This window comes from Salmo salar, chromosome ssa11, assembly GCF_905237065.1.
Source record: "Salmo salar chromosome ssa11, Ssal_v3.1, whole genome shotgun sequence".
Taxonomy (NCBI): domain Eukaryota; kingdom Metazoa; phylum Chordata; class Actinopteri; order Salmoniformes; family Salmonidae; genus Salmo; species Salmo salar.
Genome location: NC_059452.1, coordinates 14,297,501 through 14,304,593, shown reverse-complemented (window position 1 = coordinate 14,304,593; position 7,093 = coordinate 14,297,501). Strand labels below are relative to the sequence as shown.

The 7,093-nt window shown below is 46.0% G+C and overlaps 1 protein-coding gene across 1 annotated transcript in view; it reads left to right on the top strand.

Moving 5' to 3' along the window:
* Window positions 1–781: 781 nt before the first annotated feature.
* The window catches only part of LOC106562068 (docking protein 4), a 69,568-nt gene continuing 63,256 nt past the window's right edge, over window positions 782–7,093 (top strand). The window contains exon 1 of the mRNA XM_045689058.1: window positions 782–1,105. The gene's annotated coding sequence lies outside the window, so the exon portion shown is untranslated. The remainder of the gene's footprint in view (window positions 1,106–7,093) is intronic.

The following is a 7,093-nucleotide window of genomic DNA, read 5'->3' as shown; positions in this document are numbered from 1 at the left end:
CTTCCGTAGCATGCATACAAGTATGTGAATCTCCATGGTTTGTTTGGGAATGTAGCCTACATGTAACTTACCTGAAATATCCCTGCTGCCCACAAAGGACTATGCCCAGTGAAACAGCTCAGTTGTACCTGTCTTGACCTGTCAGTATTCTATAATCATTTTGCATTTCTATGCTAATATTCTCACCTGATTACCCTTCATAGTGACTGATGAGGATCTCCTCCTCCCCCCTGGGTCTCCTCGGGTTGACCCCGTCAGAACGCTCTAGTAGTACGCAAGGATACGACGTGTGATAGATTATGAAACAGTCAGCCATGGAACTACATAGGCATACACGTAAATAGAGGACTCTGGTGGGGATATCATTGGTGCGTAAAGTTATAGTGCGTCATTGCAAATACTCCTAATTGAAACGGGTTTTCTGAGTCATCATATTCATTTTTTTATATTCGGGGTTATCTCACCACTTAGTGACAGTTGATATTCCCACGTTATACCCTGTAAACTACATGATACATGTTTTTACTAAATTGGCAGAGAGTAAAGAGCACGAACTTGGTAGGCCTATATCGAAACACGCATAGCAGGTTACACGTTCAATATTTTAAGATGCTTAAAATCTTCGCATTTTCGGTAGAAATGTATCAATATGGTAAAATGCTGCTCTCACCGTGAATGAGCACCCAATTGGAAATGATGAATAAATGATATGTGCGCAGCTCTTGGAGTTGTACGGTAAAAGGGTGGCTACTGAAACGTGGCTGGTTGAATTTGTGTCTATTTTGTTTGCAGCTCTGATCCGCTCCGTGCAGCCCTATACAGTCATTGGTACAGCTCTGAACAGCGCCAGCCGGACTGGACAGAACATACCGAAGCCAGCTCTCCGTGAAGAGCGAATCACCTCGGCGCGTTTGTCCCAAATCAAACCACACAGACAGAAGGTAGCATATTCTCCGTCTATTCATGGAATTATTGTCAGGTGGCGTAGGTTGCATTTATTACCAATTCAGTTCGATAGTTGTGGCTTCTACCCATCCTGCCTGAAGGTCACACGCGGAGCTGCTCAGCACCGACCGCCGCGCCCCTTCAGGACTTCGTCATCCAGGTAAATGTTTGTGGAGCGTTAATACATCGTTTGACATGGTGTACATTGTGTGTATAACATGGTGCACATTATGTGTATATTGAGCAATTGTTTGAGGTGTTGCTTTTACCAAGTTGCATTGCTTGCATCATAAATGTTATTAGATGATTCTAAAATGCTATTTTGTTTAAAAGCCTACTGCAACTACAAAGTATAGCCTATATCAGCTTATTTTAATTAATTATGCATATGGAAGGAATATATTTTGGGAAAGTATGCTTGTTATTGTAAATGTATTTGTAGTATTTTTTTAACATAGTTTTTTTACCATTATGCTTCTCCAATCGCCAATTGTAGGCTGCATAAACCCCAAACGCTTTAGCCTAGGCTACACGTAATAAGACTAACTGAAATGTCCTCTTAGTCTATTCAAGATTATATTGCTATTTTGTTTACTATTGGCTATATACATTTATAGCATAAATAGTTGACGGGTATGGCTTTGGGCTGATAGTTTATCTTCTCTACATTGGATAAGACCTATTGATTGAGAGTGGGCGATTGGCGGTAGGCAATGTACAAAAAAAAAGCGCGTGCCCGCGTTGTGTGTGTGTGGAGATAAAGAGATATTTAACATTCATATTTTACAAACATATTATGGGTTGGTATTTATATAAAAATAATGAGGGGTATTGCATCAATGGAATGAATTCATAATAGATCTAAATAATTCAGATTTAATTAATGTTGCCTACATGTGAAATTAACAAAATGCTGAGGCCTGTTATAACATTTTGGATTAATGGAAAAACCAAGACTTAAAGTAGGCCTATGTAATTTGGTGACATTTAGCAAAATCCACTAAAGGTGTAATAACAACTCAATGTGGAATTGCCTGGCACCTTGTAAATCCCAAGACAATTAGCCTAATTAAAGTGAAATAGAACCTTTTAGTTGTATTTTTCTCTTGCAGATAAACGGGCAGGTTTCACCCGGCTAATGAAACCATGTCTGCTCTTATCTCACTGGCCATAAATAGCTCCTCCAGAGCGGATAATAAATTAGCTTGATAAGTATGTTCAACAGAATGCAAAATCTCTGGCAGGAGTGAGGTCCGCAGGGGAAGTTTTCTGCAGTCATCTTTAGTAAACCGCTTTGAGATATAGATGACAGTACAAGAACCTGTTAACCTGTAGCCGGGAAATCAAAAGATTCTCTTTCGATTATTCTATAGGCGTAGTGGGCGTAAACAGTGTGTTGCGACTGCGTGTGGCGCGCGCAGGGGAGGAGGTATGTGGCCTAATGAACAATGACCATGTGTTTTATAGGGAAATAGAAATCATGCAGTAGTTTTCTAAGAGGACCTGTGGAGATGAGGGGCCACATGTCAGTCATGGCCTCGTCAACTGGCCTTGCAGAGTTGCCTCTCGTCCAATGTGAAGTTCCAGGGATCGTGCCTTATCTCTGTGCACACACAGCTGTTTGTTGTAACACACGGCCCGCTGTCGGGGTTAGCTTGCGTCATAGCTGAATTCCCGCTGGGAGAGTGATTATTGATGTGTTATGAATGATGCAGAGACATGATTATATTACAATGTTTGTATATCCTACTGTTGCGTGTGTGTGTGTGTGTGTGTGTGTGTGTGTGTGTGAGAGTGTGAGAGTGTGTGTGTGTGTGTGTGTGGCTCAGCTGTCAGGTATAGCGACTGTTTTTCCAGTGCTAACCCGGTGGGACACCAGCTCTATTGGAACCACACTAAACAATAGTTACATTTCGAGAAGATCAACAATGAGGAGAGAAATCAAGGCAATTCACCCGGAGCAGCGCTGCCGCAGGGACAAAGAGCACTTTCTAGCACTTTATCTCCAGGCTGCTGCACACAGAATCATTCTATCAATTCCAGGCCTTGGCTGCCTGGCACAACTTGCATGTCAACCGGTGATGTCTTCAAGTGGGCATCGATACTTTGTTCTGCTCCAAAAAGTTAAGAGGAGGGATGACAGGCAGGCCAGTGGATATAACACTACTTTAGCCACTAGCCTCACCCACATCCCCACCATTATCTCCTCCCTGCCATACTGAACATTAGGAGTATGGCCCGGCACTCAGGAATCATCTTAGGATACATCTCTGACTGTGGATCTACCTACATTCACTCTTTCACTCAGGGTTTTCAACGACTACGGAATGGACAGGTCCATGTTCATTGATTTATGTAACAGCAACCCTTCACATGCTACGGTCTCTCTGACTCACCTCCCTCTCTCTTTCTGTCTCTCTGCCAGTGCTACCGTCATGGACCGCATCATTGGTGTTTAGCAGAGCTTGGTGTGTGTGTATATTAGTCTATGGCAGGTCCAGGGTCAGTGGTTCAGAGGGGTATTTTACAGTGATGTCTATGGTATTTGACAGTGAAATTTCATCACTTTGTTTCCAAATGTCTACTGTTATTACAGACAGCCAAACACGCAATTAAACTCAGACAGTGTGAGCTCTGGGTATAACCAGTTAGCTCCCTCTGTGCGTGCGTGTGCGCACGTACACACACACACGCACACACACCGGATTGGGTTCTGGGAGATTACTGGAGTAATGTGGAGGCACATCTGTCCTGTCCTCCCACTCCAACGGTCCATGTTTGCCCCCCCCTGGTCTTTTGACAGAGGTGGTCATGTTGTGTGTCTGTGTTGGTGTGTATGCTGGCAGAGATGGCGTACACCGTGCGTGTTCCCCTGAGGGTGAGGGCTGGCTGTGCTGTGCTATGCTGCAGTGGGTTTAGTAGCGTTCTGTATGATCGATATGCTCCTGTCTTACTGTGAAATGAGTCAGAAAGGGCAATGTGGAGCCGGACGGCTGCTGTTGCTATGGTGGGGAGAAGAGTACACAGTTGCTATCAAGGGAAACAATGACTTTTGTGTCAATGTCACCACGGCCTGTGCTGTTTTTCTGGGAGCTTTGGGCTGATTTTTATCCACATACATTATCTGTGTAATATGTTTGTGTGGACATGCGTGTGGGTGTAGTCTTTTTCTGTTCCTCTTTGTGTTGTTTTGAGAAGCTCTTTGTGTGTAGAGAGAGAAAGCATGTATGTGTGTGAGAGAGACAGAGAGAATATACTGTAACGGACCACATAAATCATTCAGAACATTATGTGCTGTGCGATGAGGGCGGTGCAGGAGCTAAGCTATGTGCTTTGCTGTAAGTTAGAGTGAAAGTGCATGGCATACTATACAGTACACACCACATGACCATTTTGTGTGTTCTCTGAGAGAGAGGGGAGCATGCTATACGTTCATACTAGCCGGGAGAGGTGGGGGGGTACTGTATGTGTGGCAGAAACCAGCACCTGGAGACAGAGGGAGATGGATGGAGGTTGAGAACGATGGGGATATACAGAGTAGGATGATAGATGGATGGAGGTTGAGAACGATGGGGATACACAGAGTAGGATGATAGATGGATGGAGGTTGAGAACGATGGGGATACACAGAGTAGGATGATGGATGGATGGAGGTTGAGAACGATGGGGATACACAGAGTAGGATGATGGATGGATGGTGGTTGAGAACGATGGGGATCCATAGAGTAGGATGATGGATGGATGGAGGTTGAGAACGATGGGGATCCACAGAGTAGGATGATGGATGGATGGATGGATGGAGGTTGAGAACGATGGGGATCCATAGAGTAGGATGATGGATGGATGGATGGATGGATGGATGGAGGTTGAGAACGATGGGGATCCATAGAGTAGGATGATGGATGGATGGAGGTTGAGAACGATGGGGATCCATAGAGTAGGATGATGGATGGATGGAGGTTGAGAACGATGGGGATCCATAGAGTAGGATGATAGATGGATGCGGAGAAATGTTTCTGCCATAAAGTGCCCCTTTCCACATGCACCTGATGTGGAAGTCATCTGTTTGAGTACAACGCCCCTTCAACAACCATGAGCTACCATACCAACCCGTTCACATGCATGCACAGATATGATCATCATTAAAATAGACTGCCAGCCACTTAAGTGGTGCAAGTGATTTAGCCTATAGATTGAACAGACGGACGGACATACAGACATTATACTGTAGACAGACAGTGTTTGTGCAGTATGGTTCCAGTGGAGACTAGCTGACTTGCTGTTCACTGTTGCTGCTGCTGCTGCATCTGGGGACTGGAGCTAGGAGAGAGCAGTGCATTGTGGGAGTAGTCTGGTTCTGGTTGGTTGGCTCTGGCTCAGTCTCCAGCAGGCAGCCAGGGCCCAGCCATGCTCTAACAGCAGAAAGAGAGAGAGAGGGACGGAGAAGGAGAGGGCCTGTAATTAGCACCAGGGTCTGGCTGCCGCATTCCACATCTGTAAATTACAGAGTGTAGTGGCCTGCCTACATGCTTGCCTGTCTGTCTGCTGAGCCGATGGAGCGTCCAGCTCTCTGCCACAATACCTTGTCTTCCCTTCCCTCCACTGGCTGAGCCTATCCAGACCCTCTCTCTCTATGCCTCTCTCTCTCTCTCTCTCTCTCAGTTCAATTTAAGGGACGTTATTGACATAGGAAATGTCTCTCTCTCGCTCTCTCTCTCTCCATTTGTGACTCCCTGTCTGTGTGCATAAAATGTCTCTCAATGCTTCCAGCATTTCCCTCTTCTCATTCTCTTTCTCTACCCTCTCTTCCTGTCTCCATCTCTGTCCCCCCCTTCACTAGCTCTCGTGTCTGCTACTGTGTGGTCAGGCCTACTGGCAGGCATAGCTGCGTTGCCTCTGGATTTTTCCACATCACTTCCACAGCATTTTTCATGCTGTGATTTGGAGTGAAAGGCTCCCCTCCTCCACTCGCCTCCCCTGAGTCTGGGCTTCATTGATTTGTTTTGATTTCAGCAACTTCAGTTCTCCACGGTGGTAGGTCCGGAGCTGGCCCGCACCGAGACGCACTGCAAGACCAGGGACGGAGCGACCATGCAGCAGCATATCTGATTCCTATGTGTAGTATGACTAGCTTTCCCATGTCAGCTAACAAATGCACAGTACATCTGCAGACCAACTCCGAAGCACTTTTAAGGGGAAAGGGATTGTGCTACTGTAAAATGAAAAACATTTTGCGTATGAATGGATAACATCACCACGGCTTAATTAAGTGTGAATGTGCATAAGGGCTCTTCAGAGAGGCAAGCAGAGGAAGTACATTTGTGTAGTTTAAATGGGTGTGTGTTTTTTTTAGGCTGGGGAAAGGAACATTTCTGAGTGTGTGTGTGGATTGGTGAGTCTGTGAGTAAGAGTGAGAGCCTAGTCCCTTGTGTCTGTGTGCATGTCCTGTGTGCTCCCCCGGTGTGGCTCGTCCCCGGAGTGTGTCCCCATGTGTCCTCTGTGCGTCTCCGTGTCTGAGGCTGAGGCGGTGCTAATGGGATAGCTGTCTGGGCTGATGGATGAGGCCTGGCCAGGCTGAGATGGTGACCCTGTCGGGGGGCTGTGGTGGTTGTCTGTGGAGCCAGCCTGCCTGATGGAGCACTTGCTCTGATTGGGTGCCACCGAAAGTGAGCTCACAGGGACCACTCCGCACGCTCACCTCACTCATTCTGTCTGTCTTTCAGCTCTTTCTCTCTTTCTCTCCGTCTCTCTCTCTCCCTCTTTCTCTCTTCCTGACACTCTCTCTTCCTGACACACTCTCTCTCTCTTCCTGACACTCTCTCCATTTGACCCTGGCCTGTGCTACTAGTATAACTTCATTGATGGATGGCAGAATAGTTCCCAGCGACTGCCACTGTCGTTCAACAGTCTCTCTGACAGTGGATGTGCTGAAAAGTGTTTCCAGCAGAACGTTGCTGGAGATTCAGTGATGTTATGTGATTACCTCCAGTGCTTTTTAAAACAAAAATACAAAAATATAATGTTGTATTGTCACATACCCTGGAAAGGTGCAGTGAAATGTGTTGTTTTACAGGGTAAACCATAGTAGTACCGCGCCCCTGCAGCAAATGAGTGTTAAGTGCCTTGCTCAAGGACACATCGACAGATG